This window comes from Zootoca vivipara, chromosome 6 (assembly GCF_963506605.1).
Source record: "Zootoca vivipara chromosome 6, rZooViv1.1, whole genome shotgun sequence".
Taxonomy (NCBI): Eukaryota; Metazoa; Chordata; class Lepidosauria; order Squamata; family Lacertidae; genus Zootoca; species Zootoca vivipara.
This window is the reverse complement of record NC_083281.1, coordinates 84,636,527-84,652,681: the sequence shown is the minus strand read 5'-3', so window position 1 is coordinate 84,652,681 and position 16,155 is coordinate 84,636,527.

Sequence of the window (16,155 nt, the reverse complement as noted above, 5' to 3'; positions counted from 1 at the left end):
GAAACGTCGTTTACCTTCCCGCTGTAGCGGTTCCTATTTATCTACTTGCATTTTGATGTGCTTTCGAACTGCTAGGTTGGCAGGAGCTGGGACCGAGCAACGGGAGCTCACCCCGTCACAGGGATTCGAACCACCGACCTTCTGGTCAGCAAGCCCTAGGCTCAGTGGTTTAACCATAGCGCCACCTGGGTCCCTATACTTACTTCCCTGCCAACTTCATTCTGACTGTCATTGGCACTTACTTCCCTGCCAACTTCATTCTGACTGTCATTGGCTCCTATGCCACCTACTGTTGGACTCTATGTCTCCCACCCAGCCAGCTCCAATGGAGACTGGCCCTCCTGGTGCAGGGATCTTAAATAGGGATCCTGCTCCCCTTGCTCTTCCTCCAAGGAAACCCTCAGCCCCAGATCTGAACAGGGCCAAATCCTGAGATCAGAGCTATTTTTTGATGTTCAGCTTGCTTCCCAGGGTCTCTGGAGAATAAATGTCAGGCTGGGAGGCGCACAGCCATCTTGCCTGTAATGCACATGACCATTAGGTCCAGTCGCGACTGACTCTGGGGTTGTGGCGCTCATCTCGCGTTATTGGCCGAGGGAGCCGGCGTACAGCTTTGTGAATTGCTCCACCCCTCTTTGTTCCTCCAAATTTTTCAGCACTGGATTTAGAGCAGTGCAGTTGCTTCCCCCCCCCCCCCCCCGCATGGCGCCGAGTTGAGGTGGTGCAAAATTGAGAAGATCCATAATTGAGAAAAAGCATTTTGGGGTGCTGAATTTTGGCCTTGCACAGGGTGCCATATTACGAAAGATAACCAAAGTCTGCCTCTGAATCATTCCACTGATTCTTCAGCATATTTAAAGGTAAAGGGACCCCTGACCATTAGGTCCAGTCATGACCGACTCTGGGGTTGCGGCACTCATCTCACGTTGTTGGCTGAGGGAGCCGGCGTACAGCTTCCAGGTCATGTGGCCAGCATGACAAAGCCGCTTCTGGTGAACCAGAGCAGCACACGGAAACGCCGTTTACTTCACCGCTGTAGCAGTACCTATTATCTACCTGCACTCTGACATGCTTTCAAACTGCTGGGTTGGCAGGAGCTGGGACCGAGCAACGGGAGCTCACCCCATTGCGGGGATTCGAACCGCCAACCTTCTGATCGGCAAGCTCTAGGCTCAGTGGTTTAACCCACAGCGCCACGCATTTTAAACACGTGTGCACACACACACACACACACACACATTTGCAGCCTGCAGCCTGCTCTTCCACATGCTTGTGAGGATTGTAGGACAATTATAGATTGCAGAGGACAATTATGTTCTTCTGCTGCACCTTTGCTCTAAAGGAGAAACATCTTCTTGGCCTTTTAAACCAATGCAGAAACCACAGGGGAGGGAGGGTCATATCCAGTGAAGTCATGGAAAGATGTGCAAAGTCCAGAGAGGAAGTGACTGAGTGACTGAGTGATTGCTAATAGGGTGGAGTGCTAGTTTTCTAGAAAAAGAGGTGCCGGAACTCACCATGAATGCCTCTCTTGTTCTCTTATAATGGCAATGGCACCCACCTGGGGAGGTGCTGGAACTTAGTTCCAGTGAGTTCCAGCTGGGGAAAAATGCCTTGGGTGGAGTGGGCCTGACCTAGAAGGGGCCTTTTCTGTGGTGATGCCCCGATTTTGGAACAGCCTCTCTAAGGAGGCACATGTGGCACTGGCGTCACAGTCTTTTAGCCCAGTCCTCTTAGGTGACATTTTATTCAGAACTGCCTCCATTGCACCATTGTTTGGTTTTTCTTTGTCATTGTGTTGCTTGTTGTTGTGTTTTTGATATTGTATTATTATGTCACGTTGATAGGTTTATTCACACTTTTGTACACTGCCCTGGGATCTTCTAATGAAGGCCGCTTAAGAAATACTTTAAATTAAATGTTGAAATAATTCAAGCAGTATTCCTGCTCCCACCTCAGTACAGAACTCCCTTTCTGTGTGTAAATGTAGCTGTCCATGTATCAGGCATCAATTTGGCCATGCTGGGGTATGGGCCACCATGCAATAAGCAACCTGCCAAAAGTAGAAAAAGACTTCTAGTGCTCCAACACACTAAACTGCCAGCCAGCCCAGTAGCTAACCAAACATCCCTGGGAACAGCAGACCACCAGGGGAGATAGCCATCCCCTGCTGTTTGTCATCCCTTGATAATCAGAGAGGTACACTACCTCTGAGCATGGAGGTTTTATTCTGTGCTATTGCATGTAATAGCTCTTGCTAGGCCTGCTTTCCGTGGATGTGATTAAAGCAAAGCTGCTGGCTGGCAGCTGTTGTGGACACCCCGTGGCTGCGAATTTCAGGGATGTGGCATGGGTTGTACTGCGGAGGGACTACCTGCTCCCTCAACTTTGCAGTATCTTCACTTGACTTCACAGAGCATGCTCCCCTCTCCCCCACTTTGTGTGTGAAGACAAGCGGGCCATTCTGTAGAACACATGTGCGAATAGAGCAGCAGCAAAGCGCACACCCTCCTTACAAGAGTTCCTCGTGCTCCTTGCCGTTGTTGATGTGAAGCAGCCTTGGATGCTTAAGCCGACAAGGGAAGGAGCATGTCAGCATGCCGGCTGAGTGCAGAAGGATAGGTCTATTAAGCCAGGGCCTGACATCAAAGGAGATAAAGTGCCGGGAGGCTTCCAAAGGCCGCCACACAGATCAGGTGTCTCCATTTAAATACAGATCCATCTTCTTGATCAGGGCCAAATAGGCACATTCCCAACCTGAAAGCTTCAGTGCCTGTTAGGGACACCATATTGGGCTTGTTAGACACGAAGAGGGGGAGAGGGGAAGGGACAATACATTTTTTGTTCTTCCACTTCAGCTAGATGCAACCTGGCAGCAGGTTCCCAAACTGTGCATCTGCCTTTTTTCTCTTTCTTACTCTCTCTGGCTGTATATACACCATACATTTAAAACACAACACACACACACACACACACACACACACACACACATCCTGGGAACTGTAGTTTGCTATGGGTACTGGGAATTGTAGCTTTGTGGGGAGTGAACTACAGTCCTCAGCATTCTTTGGGGGGGTGCTTTAAATGAATGGTGCTTTGTTGTTGTTTAGTCGTTTAGTTGTGTCTGACTCTTCATGACCTCATGGACCAGAGCATGCCAGACACTCCTGTTTTCCACTGCCTCCTGCAATTTGGTCAGACTCATGTTCGTAGCTTCAAGAACACTGTCCAACCATCTCGTCCTCTGTCGTCCCCTTCTCCTTATGCCCTCCATCTTTCCCAACATCAGGGTTTTTTCCAGGGAGTCTTCTCTTCTCATGAGGTGGCCAAAGTATTGGAGCCTCAGCTTCAGGATCTGTCCTTCCAGTGAGCACTCAGGGCTGATTTCTTTCAGAATGGATAGGTTTGATCTTCTTGCAGTCCATGGGACTCTCAAGAGTCTCCTCCAGCACCATAATTCAAAAGCATCACTTATAACATGTGAAGGAGAAACATGCGGTTGCATTTGACTGTGGACCCATCCAGATTTCTGCTCATCCCACCACTTTGTCCCAGGGAAACCCAATCTTTATCACTGAATTGGAGCAAACATCAGCTCGGTTTTCCACAGATAGACATTTGCTCTGATTCAGCGCTAAAGAGTGAGTTTTCCCTTGGAAAACCCATGCTTGGATGCATGCTTTCTGGGCAGGATACAAGCCAAAGTATGGACAAGCTCTGAGATTAGACCCAATGAACATGACTCAGTCAGGTTCTAATTTCAGTGGATCACTCTGAGCAAAACTTACAGCACACGTGCATGAGCAACAGTGGGGGAGACATGCCAGTTTGTTTTATCTTAATTTTGTTTAAGGTATTTATATACCATTTAGTGGAAGTTGCAAATTGCACTGTGCAATGCAAGCCAACACTTGCTCTTGCATCCTCCTCTTTGGTGCATCCTGACCTGTGTGAAAGGACCAGCAAATCCCCTGTGGAGTGAGAAGAGGAAGGAGGCCTTTGAGAGCTTCAAAATCCGGGTAACAGCCTCAACCCTGAAGTACCTGAAAAGGACTTTGGGGCTGATCAGAGGCTCCTGCTGATTTGGCAGAAGCTGCCTTGCGAGAAGGGAGAGCCAAAGGGCCATCCAGGCAGCTGCTCTCTCTCATGAATGGCCCATCTGCGTCACATTCAAGCTCAGGGCTGGGAAGTCACACTCTCCTTTGGAGCACAGGGAAGGTGGTTATTTATTAATGTCCGGAGCACTGCCATCTTGCTGCCTCACAGGGCTAATAAACACTAAAGTGAGCTTAGATAGCCAAGGCAGCAGAAAAATAGCAGTGCCTGAACAAAAGAGATCTGGAACCTGGGGCCCAGTCTGTGAGAAGAAGAAGAAGAAGAAGAAGAAGAAGAAGAAGAAGAAGAAGAAGAAGAAGAAGAAGAAGAAGAAGAAGAAGAAGAAGAAGAAGAAGAAGAAGAAGAGGAAGAAGAAGAAGAAGAAGAAGAAGAGGAGGAGGAGGAGGAGGAGGAGGAGGAGGAGGAGGAGGAGGAGGAGGAGGAGGAGGAGGAGGAGTGTTTTGAAGTTGGCCAGCATTGTACCAGCACCTGCTACAGCTCTCTACTCCTGCTCCCTCAGCTCGGGTGCCTCATCCAACCTCTTCCGCTCTGCACTTCCATCTGGAATTGCTTTCTGCAGTGTTCACGACTTCAAACCTAGCTCCTGTCATGGCAAATTCAGAGGCAGCCTGTTACCAGAAGAGCAGCAACAGAAGCAAACTCTCCTCGTTGATCAGATTGCAAAGCTTTTATAGGAATGAGGCAGGACCACATTGTGGGTGATCTCTCTGGTGTCTCAGTAATTCCCTCCTTTGACCAGAGCTTGGTGGAGAGACACAGGCAGTATCCCTGTCTGTGGTATCCCTCAGGTTCCAGATTCAGGGTCTGTGAAATGTTTGGATTCAAGTTCCACCTCAACTGTTCACTCAATGGGAGGAAAGCAAATCACTCTCTTTTCATACCAGGTGCACACTTTTGTTCCAAGGATGAGTTAGAATTGTAGGTCCCATTTTACACTGCTCTGCTGTGTTACGGTTCTTATGATCCACTTGACCTCTTTTGGACCTGCCTCTCTCCTGTCTGGAATGTCATAAAAAAGATGGAGCAATCTTGTTTTTTCCTGCTCTGGAGAGTAGGACCCAAACCACGAAAGGAGATTCCAACTCAAGAAGAACTTTCTGACAATAAGAGCTGTTCAACAGTGGAACAGACTCCCTCAGAAGGTGGTGCACTCTCCTTCCTTGGAGGTTTTAAGCAGAGGTTGGATTGCCATCTGTCATGGATGCTTTAGTAGAGATTCCTGCTTTGCAAGGGGTTGAAATAGATCAGTGTTTCCCAACCAGTGTGCCTCCAGATGTTTTGGGACTACAACTCCCATCATCCCTAGCTAGCAAGACCAGTGGTCAGGAATGATGGGAGTTGTAGTCCCAAAACATCTGGAGGCACACTGGTTGGGAAACACTGAAATAGATGACCCATGGGGTTCCTTCCAACTCTAGGATTCAGTGATTCTATAATAAGATCCAGTTGGATCAGGCCATGGCCCATCTAGTCCAACATTCTGTTCTCACAGTGGCCAGCCAGGTGCCTGAGGGAAGCCCATAAGCAGGAACTGAGCACAACAGCAGTTCTCCCCTTCCATGTTTTCCACCAACTGGTATTCAGAGGCAGTGGAGGTGGAACAATGTCTGGAAATGTTCTGTCATATGAGCAAAGCAGTGCAGTATCATTGCTGGAAAGATGTGGGATGCCAGTGGGCCCGGCACAACTGCAGGGGAAGCAATATTCTCAAGCACATCCTCCTATAGCTTCAATTTGCACCCTCTTCCCCCCAAACTGGGGGGGGGGCACTCAATCAGTTTCCCGATGAAAATGTTTTCAAGATAAATATATCTTAAATCTCAATTTCAGTTTTAAAAACATTTGAAATTTGGATTAAATTTTGGGACCAGATGCGTGCAAATATCTTCATCCTGGCTCTAATCTTATGCTCCAGATTTCTTCCTGACTTCCAGGAGAGGCTCTTTGGAGCATATGGGAAGGTGAATATGTGGGTGAAAGATCAAAGATTCTGCTGGAGAAACTAGGTCTTGAGGGTTCTGGCAAGCCTGAGTCTGACAGGAGGAGGCGCCATCAATGCTGGGTTTAAGGAAGGTGACCAAGGAGAGAAAACTGCACTTGGGTGGGGCATGGCAGGCAGCAGATCAGGGTGTAACTGACAGGTGTGGGCAGGAACAGAGCTTAGCAAAAACAGGAATATGCATTGGGATCAAGTCAGGATAAAACAGGCAGCTTGGAACAAAACAAAGGGGAAGGAAAGAACAGAGCTGTCATCATTATCAGTGTCCAGATGTGGACCGTGATGAAAGAATCCTGGGATCCCCCTCCTTTGGGCCAACTCTGGTGATGGCATCAAACAGAGGAGGCCATTCCCTCAGAAGCTGCTTTGAGATAGCATCAACTGGAGATTATTGATTGGGAAGGGGCAGGAGAGTGTAATGGTTAGTTAGAGTGTGGCGCCAGAGCAGAGGAATCCCAGGTTCAGATCTCCCACTCATAGGGTGACACTGGGGCCAATCACCACCTTTCAGCATAACTTTGATACAACCCCATGTGTGTAGTAGAGGAGGAGGAGGAGGAGGAGGAGGAGGAGGAGGAGGAGGAGGAGGAGGAGGAGGAGGAGGAGTTTGGATTTGGTATCCCGCTTCATCACTACCCTAAGGAGTCTCAAAGCAGCTAACAATCTCCTTTCCCTTCCTCCCCCACAACAAACACTCTGTGAGGTGAGCGAGGCTGAGAGACTTCAGAGAAGTGTGACTAGCCCAAGGTCACCCAGCAGCTGCATGTGGAGGAGCGGGGAATCGAACCCGGTTCACCAGATTACGAGTCTACTGCTCTTAACCACCACACCACACTGGCTCTCGTGTGTAATTCTTTGGAAGCACCTTCCCCTTAAGAGCAGTTCAATACACACCCACACCCTGTCAACATTTTCTCTTGGACCAAGGCAGTGATTCTCAAACTTTTTAAACACTTTCAAAATAAAAATTTCCCTATGCCACAGTGAATTTTTATGGATAAGAAATACATTTGAAAACAAAAGGAAACAACTCCTAGCAGTGCTTGATTTATAACATTGAGCACAACTACTGGTACTTTAGAATATGATCATGGGACATCCAGAAAGTATTAAACAATGCAGCTACATACGAACATGAATTATTCCCAAAATAAAATTAGAAGCAAGCCTCATACATCCGTACCTTAAGTAAGTATACACATTCAATGAGAGGCATGAGTTTGCTTTTGCCGGGTAATCTCATTTATATTAGGTTTAATTTGAGACAAACAAACTCTTACCTCCCTGTCAATATTGAGACACTTTTCTCTTTTCTGATCTTTCATATTTGTCAGAGTTGAAAATTTCTGTTCACAACAATATGCATACTACACAATACTACACCACACTGAAATGTTTAAATGTTTCTTTGATTGTCCTTGAATCTTCCCACCACACTTGCCATCCTCTCCTGCCACACCAGTGTGGCACACCACATCCTTTGAGAACCACTGGACTAAGGGAAACCTTTCCACAGGGTTTGGGTCCTTCCAGGGAGCTGTATAGGGACTACCAATGCTTGCATACCACTTGAATTCTGCAGGCAAAAGGAGACACACCATGGGAATCAGGGCTTCTGCTTAGCCTTAGTCCTCCTTTCATCTGTTTTCCTAAGAAGGTAGCTCACAAAGCAATAACCATCAAACAAGTGGGACAAGAAATAAAAAAATCCTCTGGGAATACAGTTCAGATCAGGCTGCCAACACCAAACCTAACTGTGCAGTGTGGGGGCAGAATTTGGCCTAAGGAGCACAAAGCAAATGTTCCCTTTCGCAAAGGCCCTACAGCCATGAAGGATTTCCCAAGCCCTGCTGCAAGCTGAACACAGCTGTGCCCCAGCTCAGCTTCAGTCAGAGATTCTGTGATTTCCTAAAAGGAGGCAGAGGTCAGAGAGGAGAGGGGAGGGGAGAGGGGGAGTCCTCTTCCAAGGAACAGGTGAAAGAGGATGTTATGGCAATTGGGAGTTGCTCTCTGTTTTCACCCTTGGAGGCCGGAGAAAGTGGGAACGCTTCTTGTGGCTACTAGCTTCAGACAGGAGTTTTTATGCTTAAAATTCTGCTGCAGAAATTTATTTCTGTCCTCAGTTCTTTAAATCCTTTGCATTAATGCAATGTCATGGTCAGAGAGGTGGCCTTAGACTGGGGAGATTTGGGTGGGGTGTCAAATCCGCCACGTAGCCATGAACATTACTGGGTGACCCTAGGCCAGTCACTTCTCTCAGTCTAACCTACCTCACAGGGTTGTTGTGATGATAAAATGATGACGGGGAGGCACACACTCCAGCTTATCTTGGATAAAGGGTGGGATACAAATGTTGCTTTTATTTATTGGCCACCACTTTGAGAATTATGTTGGATGGCTGAGTATAGAACGATGGTGCTGATGATGTATTCTGCTTGGCTAGTCATGAAGCAGATGCAATGAACTATGGGAAACTCTGCTGTCAAGCAAAGCAAGTTCCAATCCTGCTGCATGTGACCTTAAGGGTTGTATTGGGGCTGCTGGAGTCACAGCACCAAGGTTCTTTTTGGTACACAATGGCTTCAGGGCAAGGACTGTAGCCCAGTGGTAGAACATCTGCTTTGGACACAGAAGGTCTCAGGTTCAACACCCTTCAACATCTCCTACCTGAAACTAGTTGCCGGAAACCATGGAGGGGAGAGGGCTCTGGTGCTTGGGTTCTGCTTGCGGGTTTCCTATGGGTATCTGGCGGCCACTGTGAGAACAGGATGTTGGACTAGATGGGCCATTGAGCTGATCCAGCAGGATTTGCTGATCTTATGTGAACCCTAGAGAGCTGCTGCAAGTTAGTGTATGTAGACAATACTGAACTGGATGGACCAATGGTTTGATTCTGCTTGTTTCTTGTTTGTTTGCTTCAGAGATAGCAGGGTTACATTCATGCCCATTGATGTCTGTGGGTTTTTCACTGGTGTGAGCATTTCTCAACGGGGGCGGAGGGGGGAATATTGACTGATTCTGGAATGATCCCAAAGGGCCATTCATTTCCTTTCTGCTGCCTCCACTTGGCAAGAGTAGTTTGCCAAACATCTTTTTAACTGTGGCTGTTTCCCATTCACCCCTCCCAGAGTTGTAGTAATGGACTAGAATAGATTACATCCAGATCTGACTTGGCCCTGGTCACCCTTACATTATGTTAATAAAGGAGTACAAAAGGGAGCCACATCCCTGCGAAGGACTTGTTGATGGGGTGTTTCCACAAATGTCACTACCAACAGGGTCTGAATTTCCTGTGTTTATGAATTGATCAAGGGCGGCACATTGATCCAGAATGTTTTGTTTCAGAAAGGCTCTCTCTCATCACTTTTTATACCCTTTTAATACCCTTTATGCCCCTTATACCTTGCAACCTAGGTTGCCATTCTGGCCTCAGGGATTTCAAATCTGGTCCAGCATAGACTCTGGTCTTCAAGGGTAGGCTGCTGAGAGAGAGAGAGAGAGAGAGAGAGAGAGAGAGAGATGGTGATGATGATTATTTCTACCCCGCCCATCTGGCTGGGTTCCCCAGCCACTCTGGGCAACTTTCAACAAAACATTAAAAAAAGAATAGAACTTCAAACATTAAAAACAGAGAGAGAAGTGGAGGTGGCTTAAGATGTAGTTTAAATAGTGGACTCATAATATGTTCACTCTTCATCCCATTTACATCGTCATTAAAAAGGATTTTCAGGATTTTTGCTGCTTTTAAAAGCCTATGCAACCTGTTTGGCCACAGGAAATAGTGGGACAGGACAAAGAGTTGTGGGTGCCTCTCCCAAACCACAACCAGCTCTCTTAAAATGATTATTTGCCTCCAGCCTCAGTGACCTTGTGCATGTCAATCATTCAATCTCATTTGTCTTTGTCTTGGCTTCTGTAAAAAGTGTTTGCAGCAGAAGTGCGAGAAGGGGAAAAAACCTGGTCAAGGAAACCTCTAAAACCTGGTCAAGGAAACCTTTGCCTTGCCTTGGCATGGAATGACCCAGTGGGTGGAGCCAATGTGGCATAGTCCCTCCTCAATTCAAAATGTAGCCCTTGTTAAATTTTTGTTAATGGGTCATGGTTGTTTTCACCTGTCCTAAGATGATGACATATCCCTGGGGAACTTTGTTAACACAGAATAGAAGTGCAAGAGATTGGGACTGGTCCTACCATTAGGCAGAGTAATGTGACTGCCCCAAGCAGCAGATTTTGGGTGCTATGAAAGTTAGTTATTGTTTGATTGGTTTTATAATAAATTGACTAGCCATGGAGACTAAAAACCTGGAAGGCCAGGGGGTCAGACATTCAGGAGAGCCAGTTTACACTGAATATTAAATCCCTCAAACACCTAGTTCAACAAGCATTACTTGTGTAAACAGCCTACCCTCATTCAGGACTGCCACACTAGAGATCATAATATGGTTCCAACATCACTTTTTATGTTTGCTTTTTGTTTTGTTTAAAACGCATATTCATTCATTGCATGTGATAAGAATAGGATAATTTCATAGTTTCAGTTTTACAACAAGAGGAGATATCCAAGGGTGAAAGATTAGTGTTGTGGCAATGGATGAAAATGGGGAGAATCTACAATGACCTGTGTGTATGTATGTCGGTGAGGGAGCCAGAGAAAAAAAATCTTATTTACTGGAGAGAGATGAAGATGTAAACATCCTATATCTTACCTTTCCGTTTACAACTTTACTCAAGGCCAGTGAATGTCGATAAAAGACTCCCTTGGCCAGTAGGGGGCGCCTTGGTAATGCATTATTCATTCTTTCAGACAGTCCTATAGCCGCCCCCTCCTCTCTCTCTCTCTCTTTCTCTCTCTCTCTCATTCAACTGAAAGAACAGTCTGCCAAGGAGATCTGGTACAAGCCATCAAAATATTTTGGCAGCTCTGCAAAGTGACAGTTTAAACGAACACAAGAGAGTGTTTAACCATTTAGGGGCCTAAGAACAGCACAAACATGGAAAGAGCTTTGCCAATCAAAAGTTGCTGGCGCTTGCGTTGCCGTCCCCCCCCCCCTTGTCCCAGGTCTCTGGGTCGAAACTATGAGCCTTAGTCCCTCTGTTTGGTGAGAGAGAATTTCCTCTTTGCTCACATATCAACATGGCACCCCCACCGTACACCATGCCAATTCAGGTACAGGAGTCACAACAGCCTAATAATTGCAGCAATTTCCCCCTTCCTGGTGCAACTGCCATCAGCCCCAGCCAGCATGTTGTGAGTTGTCGTCTAAAACATATAGAGGGCATCAGGTTGGCAAAGGCTGTATTAGGGTCTTCTCCACCCCCTTATAATTGCCCAGCTCTGTAATTTTTTTCAAGACTTATTGCTTGGCTCTTTCATGGAACACTTTTTCTCCCCTACCTGCAGTTTTCTCAAAGTGCTTCTTAAACCCTACCTGTGCCATTTCCCACTTCCTGAAATGCAGTTAAGTTTAGCAGAGGAGAAAGTGAGGCACAAATTGGGGGCTATGACTTTCCCACTATGGTCACGTAACAGATTAGGAGTGGATTGTAAGGATTCCATAGGGCCAAGCAATTCGGTTTATGTGCTATCAGAACACTTTTTCTTTCATTTTCAAAGTAATATCTAGAGCGGACATGAACCATATATGACCAACAGGGCCGTCTTAAGCATATCCGGCGCCGTGGTGCAAAAATCCCTCTGGCGGCGCCCCCTGGCAAATCCAAAACAAGGGAGGGGCAGTGGTAAATGTTCTCTGCCTCCCCCACCACCCCGATCACCGATATGGTGGCAGCAATCAAGCAGGAAAACGTGCTGGCGGACATGCTCTCCAGCGTTGGGGCGTCCAAGAAGGCAGCCCAGGAAGGCTGCGTGCTGCCTTATGCCAGGAATCAGGAGGAGGACAACGACCCAGTCTTTAGCAGATGTAGATGCTTGGGAGGGAAGCTGCACACTGCTTCCATCCTAAGCCTCTGCGGGGATTGCTCTCCTCCTGCGGAGGCTTGGGAAGGAAGCTGCACGCCCGCCAGCCATATAGTTGACGGGATGCAGCTGGCGGGCATGCAGGGAAAGGGGAGGCTGCTGGCAAACCCGCGCAGCTCCCCCACTCGCTAGGGCACCCCTGAGAGGCCGGTGCCCTGGCGCAATGAACCACTAAGACCAATGGGAAAGACGGCTCTGATGACAAACTAAACTGAACAGAACTCAACAGCTACCTAATGCAGTCTGCCAAGTGCCAGGATGTGTCCCACCCACCCTTTTTGAAGTCCAAAGCATTCAAGCAAAAACAATGTTTCAAGCTGTTTGTGTGGCTTCTGGGCTGCATTCAGCCTGGTGAATCACATAAGTTACACAGACCTGGTTTCATGTGCACAAAGGGGCATTTTTGAAATTCTGATGAAGAAGAGCTGTCTGAAACTACATCTTGCAGAAAGTCAGACCATTGGTCCATCTAGTTCAGTTCATCTGCCATTTGACAGGGGCTCAGACAAAAGTATTTCCCAGCCCTACCAGGAGATGCCAAGGATTTAGGGGAAGAGCTCAGTGGTAGAGTTTTGCATGTAGAAGGCCCCGGCAGCTTCTTCGGGTAGGGTTGAGGGAGAACCCAGTCTGAAAGAGTGTCTCTCAAACTTGGGTCTCCAGCTGTTGTTGGACTACAGCTCCCATTATCCCTGACCACTGGTCCTGCTTTCCAGGGATGATAGGAGTTGTAGTCCAGCAACAGCTGGAGACGCAAGTTTGAGAAACCCTGGGAAGTCAATGTAGACACCAGTCAGTGGAGGTAGTAGTGAACTCAATGGACCAACTTGGTAGAAGGCAGCTCTCTATGTTCCTATTGCACCTCAGACCATCGGTAGGCAAAACATATCCTTTTATCATGACTGCAACTCTTCTCTTAAGAGTCAGACTCAATATTGGGGGACCCAGAGCCTCTAGATGCTTCACTGCACAGGAACACAGAAAGCTGCTTGATACAGAGTCAGGACAATTGGTCCATCTACCTCAATATTGACTACAGTGACTGGCAGCCGCTTTCCAGGGGCTCAGACAGGGGTCTTTCTTAGTCCTACCTGGAGATGCAGGAGTTAAAGCCAGAACCTTCTGCCTATAAATCACGGGCTGTACCGCCTAGCTATCTGGTTCTGTCGTTTGAAATTTGGGGTCCATCCCTCCACTTTGAGCTGTCCATATTTGAAAGCTTGGAAGGATTTCTGCCTGAAACTTTTGAGGGGGCTACTGTGGTCAAAGAGTAGACTGGGGTAACCAATGCTCACCAGTCTCAACCAGAATAGCCAGTGCTGATGGGAGTCTAACCACAGCTGGAGAGTACCATATTTGCTCCTCCTTGAGTAGATCATACTGAGATATTATGGACCATTGATGTGACTGTATAAGCCAGCTCCCAGTCTTGAACGAACTCAAGAAATCATCCATTGTGGTTGCATCCTATGGTGAGAGTCAGCTGTGGCTGCACCACACTGCTTTAACCCAAATTTCACTACTTTGTAACAAACTGATACATCACTATTTCCACCTGCTTTGTGGACTTCCCCACCACCTGTCACAATTGTATGACAACTCTCTTGGAGGCAACTCTCTTGGTGGGGGAGGGAGAGAGAACTGTCTGGAAGTATGTCAGGAAGCAAACTCTGTCCTGTGATTTTTACACAGATACAATTTATTAGATGTGTGGAAGCCAGTGGTACACAGCTCAGTAATTTTAGACTCTGGAGGACTGAATGGTCTCATGGGCCCCCACTCTTTAGGTGGTAATGTGTATTATTATTTCACTTACAGAGCAATCCTATGCATCTCTATTCAGAAATAAGTCCCACTGAATCAAATGGGGCTTACTCCCAGGTGAGTGTGTCTAGGATTGCAGCCTTACTTCCAAGCATGTTAAGCCGCCTCCTGCTTCTACTACTGAGGGGGACCCTAGCCTGCCCTAAAGTCTTGCTCTGATGGCACCCCTGGTGGGAGCTCAAGGAGGGGAACCTGGTTCTTCTGAAATGCAATTTAAGCAATGTGACTCAAAACTGTGCAGGATAGTACCAGAATTGCCACTGTTGTGACTTCTTGCTCCTTGGAAGCTGCTGATTGCGCCCACATATTTATTCCCCACCTCCGGCAAATGGTCAGGGAATGGATGAGGGGGTAGCGGGCCTGTAAATATGTAGGAATGAAAGCTGGCAGGTTGATATTTTTACATTGCGGATTCTCCCTCTTCACCATTATTAATATCCATGAGACCGTTAGCACTCTTCAAAAGCACTCCGACTGCTAAAAGATCTCTATCAGAGAAGCTTGCCATGAATTACCAGACTTAATTTCCTCATTCCAGCACCAAGGGGTAGACAAAGAAGACCCCCTGGATTTGTTGGGAGTAGATCAGAAATTAACTTTTTCTTTTCTTCTTTTTTGTCACTCAAGAGTTTTTAGTATTCCTAAAGGAATTCTGTGATCTGGAGGAAAACTCACTTACAGCAAGATCTCTCTCTCTCTCTCTCTGCTTTACAAAACTACTGCAGCGAGTTTTTCATGCATCTTTGCAATAAATAAATAAACCTCCACTCAGTTTAATAATCCTGGTCCTCCTCTATACAGTGGTGATAGCTATATATATATATATATATTGGCTATATTTTGGAATTGTGCTGGCCTGATATATTTGTAGAGTGTCTGTGTGTGGACTGTGCTTGTGTGTGGGAAAGGGGGGGGGCTGGCTCACTAGCCCCTCCGATTGCAGCAGGTCTATAGTTACAATGTTGGATTCAGGGTCACAATTTGAGTCGGATTTCGTATCATTTGCACAAAGACACATTGACGCCCGAGCCTAATGAACATCAATATTCTTAACGACAAGGAAAAGATCTCTTTTATGGGATTCCAGACAGGCAGTGTGTCTCCGCGCTCCTCCTGCAGAATCGCAGGAAAATATACCATGTCTCTCTTCTGCATACACACAGGCTTCCGTCCTTGCAAAGTTGAAACCTCACAGCTCTGAGGAGAGGCTTCCTAAAACGAACGGAACAATTCCTTCTGCCATTCCAAAGTTTTTTCATGGAAGCTTCCTCTCTTGGCCCCCACCCACCACCACCACTCCACTTCTCTCTGAGCCTTTCCAATAAGCAAGTCCACTACAAACTATTCTTCACTTTTCTTGTTTTGATGAACATGGGATATGTGTCAGGGTTTTCTGGTGTATGTGTGTGTAGCTGTGGAGACTTTTTTTACCCATAACAAAAAGAGTAATTTAAAGGGTTGTTTTTTTGTTTTTGTTTTTGAAGCACCTCAATTTACAAATGAAAACCAAAGGGGGGGGGGGAAATAAACCAGCCTGCCATTTTTGGTTTCAATATTGCACACATTTTGTAGATATATATTGTCAAGTGGGTTCCTTTCCTTTCTAATTTTTTATTTAATTTAATTTTTTTCCCGCATTTCCACCCCTCAGCTCTTTACATCTTTGGCTACCAGATGTGTCCCACATTGAAGAGTTATTTCTCCTCCCTAGAGTGGAATAAATGCAATCAATATGAGTATTGCTCTCAGGGCCTTGAAATATTACATTAATGTTCCATGTGGTGACATTTTAGCTGGAATTTTCAAATACATTATGATGGTTCAAATTAATATTTATCAGATCAGCTTTTATATTTTGCAAAAGAGGGAGAGAGAGAGAGAGTAAGCATTATTAAAATACAAAATGCAGATGAACTCCAAAATCGATGGTCCATTTTACCAGCACTTTCCAGGGTTGTGTTTTGCCTTCTGGTTTTGTTTTAAAATTTATTAGTTTTACAGGCAAATCTATTTATTTCCCCCTCATTTATTTATTTTTTCACCTTCTCAGTGTTTTCCAATAGTTTCTCCTCCCCCGTTTATTATCCTGAAATGTAAATTACGACATTAGCCAGTTTTCTTTAATTTTTTTTCCCTTTTCAATGATTAAATCTGTTACATGACATCTTTGTCCTTTCTATAAATTAAATCATCTTTCCTTTCCACCTTTAGCCACTGCCAGAAGCAATACTCTGATTGCCAG